Here is a 10,110-nt window from a genome sequence, read left to right on the forward strand (position 1 = left end):
AACTATGAGGATTCAGCTGTCTCTTAGGAACAAGGAGAAGAATAGACAATTAGTTGCACTGAGAAGAGGCAGATTTGTGCTCATGTACATAGATCGGTGTAAACTATGGGCATTCAGCTGTCTCCTTTTAGGAACAAGGAGAAGAACAGACAATTGGTAGCACCGAGAAGAGGCAGTCTTGTGCTCACCTTTGTGTTCACGTACATAGTTCAGTGTAAACTATGTGCATTCAGATGTCTCCTTAGGAACAAGGAGAAGAATAGACAATATAGTACCGAGAAGAGGTAGACGTGTGTGCTCACGTACATAGTTCAGTGTAAACTATGGGTATTCGGCTGTCTCCTTAGGAACAAGGATAAGAACAGACAATCAGTGGCACTAAGAAGAGGCAGACTGCGTGCATTGTTATGGTCGACAAAATGCTTACATTGTTTTCACCGAGAGTATGCAAGCTACTATACAAATGTCCGTGTGTATATATACACACATTTACATAGAGCACACATCATCGCTATAGGCTACTGCTTTCTTCTTCTTCTCTGGAGGTTGTCATGTTTTTTTTTTTGTTAGTTATTGCTTTATAAAATGTTCCTTTTAACATTTTAGTAGACTGTTAGCTGCTCGGTTGGTTTATGGCCTGGAGCAATCGATTAAGACATCTGCTTAGTATGAAAGTAGGATGTCTATCGCAGTATCAAGTTTATTCTTGCCAAATTAAAGATGATAGCATTAGTTCGAAACAACATGTTATGTTAATTTCTATTGATTTTGTCAGTGTTGCTCGATTATTGATTCTTATTGGTATTATAACAGTTTCAAAAGAGAGAAAAGCTAAGGATAGTACGTGATCATGGCTGCCCCCCTGAAGACAACATGGCCCGAACTGGTTGCCGAGGACCTTGACACTGCAGTGCTCCAAATCAAGAGCGACCGGACGGATGTACAAATGGTCGTTTGCGTACTTTTGAATTCTGGTCCACCTCCACCCGCCCCTCAAGGAATTATACGGGTTGTTCTTTACTACGCCATCGACGAACAAGGTTTGCGATACGTTTGTGATGAGCCACCTCCGACTATTGGCTAGGTTGCCTTTATACTTTTTTATGCCTTGATATATGAAAGGCAAGCATCATCAATTGAATAATACGAGCGAGTGATAGAGCTCAAGTTCCTTTTATGGTTGATTTCATATATGTACGACATGTTTGTGATGAATCTTCTGAGCAGTGTCCTACTCAATATATGTAATAATAAACAATGAGATGTCTTGTGTTGAGTAACATATGTCTGGTGAATTATTTATATATAGTCCTTTTAGGCGCAATTATGTCATGAGAAATCGGCGAGCACATGATACACTTGTGTATAAGGCTGGATAACGAGCTGGCTCGGCTCGGCTCGGCTCATTCTGGCTCGTTAAGATAACGAGCTTGCTCGGCTAAGCTCGTCATCCTAACGAGCTAGAAAGCCAGCTCGGCTCAGCTTGTTAAAAGCTTGAGTTGGCTCGTTAAGCTCGCGAGCCAGGTATAAAAAATACACAAAATATAATATTTGCATTTATCTCAAGTTTGAGAATAATAATAATATAAAAGAAATGCATCTAGACCAGTTACCAGTCAATATATAGGGTCTAGATCAGTTACCAGTCAATTGTAAAGTGCAAGGCATGAAATAATACAAAAACTAATATAGATTTTGATACTTTTTTTTTAGAAGCTTGGCTCGTTTAGCTCGCGAGCGGCTCGCGAGCTGGCTCGAGTTGGCTCGTTATAGCTAACGAGCTAAAATCTTGGCTCGGCTCGGCTCGTTATCATAACGAGCCGAGCCGAGCCGAGTCGAGCCAGCCACGAGCTGAGCGAGCTAACGAGCTTCGAGTTTTTCGTCCGGCCTTACTTGTGTAGATGGTTCCCAATATTGGCATGGAGCATCCTGATCATGGATTGTTATAACTAGTTGAATTCCCCTCGCGTTGCTGCGGGAATTTTGAGGTTACAATTTTGAGAACATATCAGCAGTTGAATGGGGAAAAGATGTGAATGAGATATTACCGGTGATATCTAAAGTCAACAATTTAATTTGTCGATGATAGTTGACTAAATTCATCCTAAAGGGCATATATATACCAGCATATACGTATAGGCTGTGAGCTTTGGAATACACGTGGCTTTAGTAGAAAAGCCAAAAAGAAAAGATAAAATGTAGCAGTATTCATATTATACTACCTATCAGGTAAACTAATCATTAAAAGCTATGAAATACGAAAGCTTAAAAATGAAAATATATGATCATATAGAGAGGCACAAACTAAGGTAAAACTATTATCCAGTTTGAATCCGAGCTAAACATTAGAGTTTGAACCCGTAACCCTGCCTACTCTCCTTTTCTATCTTTTCACACATCTTCGGGCACTCGCTCGTTCAGCGACACGGCACCTCGCACACATGACGGCCTTGACCTAGTGACGACGGAGGTGGTGTCTGGAGGAGCAGGCTGTGGCGACCGATGCTCATTGTGCCGGAGACGGCGCGGTGTCAGGAATAGAGGCAGCTGGAGGAAGATGTGGTGGCGTTCACTCGCGGTGCCCGGAATAGAGGCGGCTGGAGGAAGATGTGGCGCTCGCTCAGTCAGAAGCAGCGCTGCGCCGGAGGAGGAGGTGGAGATGGCATGGCGTTCGTGGCGGCGCGTGGATGCTGCCGGTGAAGGTGCCGATGGGTTGCTTGGCTCGGAGCATGGACACGATGGGGAAGGGCGGTGATGGTATGTTGTTGGTGTCCAGACGTCTCGCGTCGTCGACACCATCTTCCACGCGCCTCTTTGGCATCCGATGTCTCCCCCTAAATTTATGCACACAAGTATGGAATACTTGTAGGAAACATGCACATTGATTTTAGAATTAAAATACCACTTGAAAGATGACATCACATGAATGTGAGAGTCATTTTCGAATGCGATATTCGAGAGAAATTATCTATAATTTGGACTTTGGCACATATTAGATGAACGATTGAAGGACAAGCTATGTGCCATGACAAAATATATAAGAATACAAATGCAAACCTAGGCATGAAGAGTAACTAGATGCTAAAAGATTTCAATTGTAGGAAAATTTAAATTTAATATCAATTGAAGTAAATTGAATCTAGTTACCTAACATGGGGAGGGGAATTTGGGTTCATAGTATTCACTAACCCACTTGGCAATGATTTTGTCCATCATGATGCATCCCATGAAATGCATCCAAAACTTTGCCAAGTCTCCAAATTTCCCGAGTCCATCAGACTTCTCACTTCCCTTTCAGGATTCAAACCTTCTTGGTGCTCTTCATGTTGAAGATGATTTCCTTTGGCACCCAAAAGCGTTTGACTCCATTGTTGGCTTGCTTGTTTACCTTGATGGCCACCACCTTGTCATTTTTCTTCTTCTTTAGCAAGTATGGTGTGGAGGCATTCTTGTCCACCTTGTTGGTGTAGGTGTTGGAGAGCTTGCTTGTTTGGTTCTTCTCTTTCTTCTTTGCTCCTCCCCCATTCTTCACCTTGCACTCATAGGACTTGTGAACTTCCTTGTGGCACACGTAGCAAACCACGGTTTGTCCTTCATCAAGCTTCTTTACTCCCTTGATGGTGTTATCTTGATGAAGTTGGGCTTGCTTCAACTTGCCTTTTACTTGAGTCAAGTCCTTGGTGAGGCGAGCTACTTCTTGCTTGAGTTGCTCATTCTCTTTTGCAACCTCTTGTGTGTATGTATCTACAACAACTTTCTCAACACAAACTTGGTTGCACAAGGATGAGTCTAAACATAAATCATTACAAGAAATAGAGGCATCCTTTTTAGACATATTAGAACTTTTCTTTTTAGATGCCTTGGTTGGGGTTGCACTAATGGCTTTAAGATTAGCAACTTTATTAGTTAGCTCATCACAATGTTTGCACATGGTTTTTATTTTAGCAAGCAAACTTTTTATAAGCATCTTGTGAGCTAGCTAATTTTTCTTTTAATTTTTCATTTTTCTTAACAAGTTGCTCATCATTAGTTGTGCATGCATTTGTTGTTGCACTAGCCTTAAGTTGCTCAATTTTAGTAGATAGTTCAATATTGAGATTAGCAAAGTTCTCATATTATTCAAGCAAAGTTTTATATGCTTCTTGTGAACTATCTAGCTTCTCTTTAATCTTTCCAAGCTTCTGTTGTTGACTAGTGCAAACTTTAGCATAATTAAGATTTTGTTGCACAATTTCTTCATAAGAAGTCATTTCATCATCACTATCACTCTCACTAGAGGATGAGCTTTCGTTACCTCGTGGCATAAGGTACACATGAGAAGAGCTTGATGATGAGTGCTTGCGCCCTCGCCTCTTGTGATGGTGTTCTTCTTCACTTGAAGAATCATCTCATGTCCTTATTGATGTGAGGGCTTGTTTCTTGTATGCCTTCTTCTTTGTCTTGGGTGTGGGCTTATTTGGACAAGCTTTCACAAAGTGCCCCAACTCACCGCATCCATAGCATCCTCTCTTTCTTTGCTCATTTCTTTGATTTGTGAAAATAAGATCTTGGATTTGAATGGGCACACCCTTGACATTGAGTTTTTGGATCATCTTCTCCACCTTGTTGATTAGTTTGATTGATTCTTCATCAAGGTCGGAGGTGGAGGAGGAAGATTGATCATCATCACTTGAATCTTCATCATCATCATCATCCTCATCTTCTTCTTCTTCTTCACTTGAGGAGCTTGAGCTTGAGCTTGTCTCAACTTGCTTGATCTTCATCTTCTTTTTCTCACTACATGCGAGAGCTTTGCCTTTGCTTGATGAAGAGGCTTCTTCTTGACCCATCTTGCATGACATTTCAAATGCCACTATCTTGCCAATGACTATGGGCGGGGTCATGGTGCTCAAGTCCTCCATGTTGTGAAGGATGGTGATGATGCTTGCATATTTCTTTTTTGGTAGCACGGAGATGATCTTCCTCATGATGTTCACATCACCTAGCTTGGTTAGTCCTATTGAGTGGAGCTCATTGATAATTAGATTCAAACAAGAATACATATCACGAACAAGCTCATTGTCATTCATTGTAAAGGTATCATAATTTTGCTTAGCTAGACAATGCTTTTGCTCACGGACATTAGATGTGCCGTCATAGAGCTCTTGGAGTTTTAACCATATTTCATGTGCCGTATTTAAAGTGAATACTTGGTTAAACACATCCATGCTAAAAGATTCAAACAAGCAATTTTTAGCTCTAGCATTGAAATGAATTTCTTTTTCATCACTCTTTGTGGGTTTATCGGAATTCTTAATGGGTTTCATCCCGTCACGAGTGACTCTCCAAACTCCCAAATCAACCGCCTCAAGGTAGCAAGCCATTCTAGCTCTATAATAAGGGAAGTTAGTGCCGTCAAAGTGCGGAGGCCTAGATGTATCCATCCCAACCTCTTTAAATAGCGTCGGCTCAACGGCGGTTAAGCCAAAAGTCCAAATTGAGTCAACCGGCTCTGATACCAATTGAAAGGGGACCGTGACGCCTAAGAGGGGGGTGAATAAGGCAACTTAAAAATATAACTCCAAAACTATGGCCTCTTTTTCTAACCCTAGCAAAACTTATGCAATAGATAAACTATCTAAATGTGCAACTACGGTTTTTCTAGTGTGTTGCTATCTCTACCGCAAAAGAAGTAATACAATCAATGTAAACGTGGAAGCTAAAGAGCAAGGTAGAGATATACAAACTCCCGTCGATGACTCCGGTATTTTTACCAAGGTATCGAGAAGTGCGCAAGCTTCTCCCTAGTCCTCGTTGGGGCCCCTCGCAAGGAATCCTTCGCAAGGGCCAAGCTCCCGGTCGGGTAACTCCGTGGATAGCCCCGGGCCTTCTCCACACGCAAGTGGGTCTCCGACGTGCCTTCCGGCAAGCCTTTCCCAAATGCTCCCTGCCGTCTTCACTATTAAGCTTCCGGCTAAAACGGTGCGGGCCTTGTTCCCTCCGGTACACGGTGGCGGTCACACCATAAAATCGGTTGGTGTGATCTCGCAAGACTACAAGCCCCTCCGATGTACAACAATGGTGCTCGCAAGCACCGAGTGGTGAGAGGTATGCAAACCTCACTAAACACTAGGCCTAAACCTAGAGCAAGCACATAAGCGGTGGTCTAATCAACCTAAGCACTTTGCAAAGTACCTACGCTAATCACCTAATCAAGCACTAAGCACTATGCAAGTGGAGATCACTAAAATGGTGTATCAACACCCTTGGTATGTTTCCTTAGCTCCACACACCTCATTTGGGCGGTTGGGGGTTATATTTATAAGCCCCACTGAGAAAGTAGCCGTTGGGGACGAAGTCCCGCTTTTCTGCTACTGACCGGACACTGGAGTCGTCCTGATCGGACGCGTCCGGTCGTCCCGGCCGTTGGAGCCGCGAACAACTGATCGGACGCTGCTAGCATCCGGTCGCAATTTCGCCGCTCTACAAACCTCTCTGTACTCGATCGGACGCTGATGTCCTGCGTTCGGTCGGTTTGTCGCCAGCGTCCGATCACTTGATGAGTGTGTTGTCGGACTGATGAACAGTGCCATCAGTGCGTCCGGTCGATTCACTTGTTCAGCGTCCGATCGCTGCTGCTGACGCCTGCTGTTGCCGAGCCACTGATCGGAGCGTCCGGTCACTTTCTTCAAGCGTCCGGTCGCTTCTATGAGCTCGTTTCTTCGCGTTCTTGCGTGCGGCTTAGTTCCTATCTTCATGCTTGGACTTTGTTTGATATCTTGGGTCTTCTCTTGTGCTCCTAAGGTCTTGCTTGAGGTGTTGATCATCGAATCATCACGTCGCCTTTGTCCAAGTCACGTCTTGCATCCTATTGAACTATAAAACAATCACTTGTAAATTCATTAGTCCAATTTGGTTGTGTTGGTTATCAAGCACCAAAATACAAAGTAAATGGACCTAGGATCCATTTTCCTTACAGAAACCTCATGCGTTGCTGCGTACCTTTTTAATTATTATGATGTACTAGTACAGGGCGCGCGCCCTCGCTCGCGTGGGCAAAGGCTATGGGCAGAATTAGGTGTGTATGATGCACATGTCGTAGGCGCGATCATTTGCATAGTTAAGATATCTTCACTGATACATTTACAGCATGGCTAAAGTACAGAGGTGCAGGCATATGGCAGTGCCATTGGTAGTCTACAGTGTACCATAGGAGGTGGTTGTGATTTACAACATGTATATACTATATAGTTTGGGCGTATGATACAGATTGGTCTTGGACCTTGTAGCGGCGGAGGCTGTGAGTCTCAAAAAAAATTCCGCTGGATGCTTTCCTTGGTCTGCTTAAGTCGGTGGGAAAAGGCAACGTGTTGCAGTTGGATGAATCTTTTGAAGAAGTAAATCATGTAAGGTTCACTTGTTCACTACAAAATGTGATTTTGGTTCGTGGGTACATGAGATTTGAGTTTTGTTTTGTTACCTGATCTTGGTGTCCATGGTTCCTAATCTGCTGATGTTGTTTATCCAGCTAAAAAATATTAGAAGCATACAAGCTGTTAGGAGGCGCTCTCTCTCTGATTTTCCAAAGAGAATCGTTTTAAGTACGGTATCTTAATTTGTCAACATCCAACAGATCTACTAGCCATTCTGCACCCAGGGTATATATACCTTGAATTTTTTTTCTCACATACATAGCAACGAACCAACAATGGGGTGTATAAATTAACTACTGAACAGATATTTAGGCCCTGTCAGGATAAGCTAATTTTTGGACGGCAACTGCTCCGGTACTCCCTTTTTAAAAAATGGCACGAATCTGAAAGCAACTAATTAAAGAAATTAATTATTTTACATTATATTGCAACTGGGTCCCGCCTGGGCCAGGCCCGTCCAAGCCCAGCCCCGTATCCAGCCTGCTCCGTTATTCTGTCTCAAACGCCGTCGCCAAACATACTGCGATGCGCGAGTACCTGCTCTGTTACCGAGCAGCGGCGGCACCTCCTCCAGTCCCTTGCCCCCGGTGATTCCTGAACAGCGGCTGTCAAGGACGTCAGGTCCGAGACTAGCAGGACCCCGGCTACGGAGTTCGTAGCCGCAACCCGTGGTAGCTGGGCGAGGTTTTGCCCCTCAGCTCTAGTCGGTTTAGAGGAGGAAGAAGAGAGATTAGGTAATGATTCTTTCTTGATTATTATTCATCCTGATTATTCTCATATATATAGGTCATTCGGCACTACAAATTGGAGCTAATTGCTCCTAAATCTAAGGTCTTGATCGGCTATTATTTCCATCTAGCCACTTGCCATTTCTTCCTGATCTGCATGCCTGGAGATCACGCCCATATCTTCAGCTGGCGTGCCTTCCTGCATGGCGACCGCGCCCAGATCCTCAGTGGCTCTGCGACCATCCCGGGCGCGCTGTTTCCTTGTATAGGCGTGGCCCCACATGACATCTCTCCCCCCCCCCCCGACTAGCAGCTCGTCCACGAGCTGGAACGCAGGGTACTTGTGGAGGAAGGAGTCGGAAGCGAGCGTCGTCCCCTCCTTGGCCAGGCCTTCCGGTCAGGGAAGCGTGTTGGAGTCGAAAGCAAGCGTTGTTCCCTCCTTGGCCAGGCCTTCCGGTCGGAGAAGCGGATCGGAGCCGGAAGCGAGCGTCGTCCCCTCCTTGGCCTGGCCTTCCGGTCGGAGACTGGATCGCTCTTCCGACCTGTCGTTAGGTATCTGAGCCGGCCCAGGAGTTGTGCGTCGTTTGTAATGCCGTCTGCTGGGCCGAGCTTTTAATGGGAAGCGGGCCATTAGGAACCCCAGGTTTATGAACCCGATACATATGCATAACGTTGGACCTTGTAACTAATAATAGTAAGTTTATGGTCCAAAAAACATATATTTTTTTGAGCTGGGACGAGTATACTGTAAATTTTCAGTTATTAAATTAAAGCCTTATATAATGTGTTTGCTCGTGTACATGGTTTGTGCTCACGTTGTGCTAACGTACATAGTTCAGTGTAAACTATGAGGATTCAGCTGTCTCTTAGGAACAAGGAGAAGAATAGACAATTAGTAGCACCGAGAAGAGGCAGATTTGTGCTCATGTACATAGATCGGTGTAAACTATGGGCATTCAGCTGTCTCCTTTTAGGAACAAGGAGAAGAACAGACAATTGGTAGCACCGAGAAGAGGCAGTCTTGTGCTCACCTTTGTGTTCACGTACATAGTTCAGTGTAAACTATGTGCATTCAGATGTCTCCTTAGGAACAAGGAGAAGAATAGACAATATAGCACCGAGAAGAGGTAGACGTGTGTGCTCACGTACATAGTTCAGTGTAAACTATGGGTATTCGGCTGTCTCCTTAGGAACAAGGATAAGAACAGACAATCAGTGGCACTAAGAAGAGGCAGACTGCGTGCATTGTTATGGTCGACAAAATGCTTACATTGTTTTCACCGAGAGTATGCAAGCTACTATACAAATGTCCGTGTGTATATATACACACATTTACATACAGCACGCATCATCGCTATAGGCTACTGCTTTCTTCTTCTTCTCTGGAGGTTGTCATGTTTTTTTTTGTTAGTTATTGCTTTATAAAATGTTCCTTTTAACATTTTAGTAGACTGTTAGCTGCTCGGTTGGTTTATGGCCTGGAGCAATCGATTAAGACATCTGCTTAGTATGAAAGTAGGATGTCTATCGCAGTATCAAGTTTATTCTTGCCAAATTAAAGATGATAGCATTAGTTCGAAACAACATGTTATGTTAATTTCTATTGATTTTGTCAGTGTTGCTCGATTATTGATTCTTATTGGTATTATAACAGTTTCAAAAGAGAGAAAAGCTAAGGATAGTACGTGATCATGGCTGCCCCCCTGAAGACAACATGGCCCGAACTGGTTGCCGAGGACCTTGACACTGCAGTGCTCCAAATCAAGAGCGACCGGACGGATGTACAAATGGTCGTTTGCGTACTTTTGAATTCTGGTCCACCTCCACCCGCCCCTCAAGGAATTATACGGGTTGTTCTTTACTACGCCATCGACGAACAAGGTTTGCGATACGTTTGTGATGAGCCACCTCCGACTATTGGCTAGGTTGCCTTTATACTTTTTTATGCCTTGATATATGAAAGGCAAGCA

The sequence above is a fragment of the Miscanthus floridulus genome, chromosome 9 (assembly GCF_019320115.1).
Source record: "Miscanthus floridulus cultivar M001 chromosome 9, ASM1932011v1, whole genome shotgun sequence".
NCBI lineage: Eukaryota > Viridiplantae > Streptophyta > Magnoliopsida > Poales > Poaceae > Miscanthus > Miscanthus floridulus.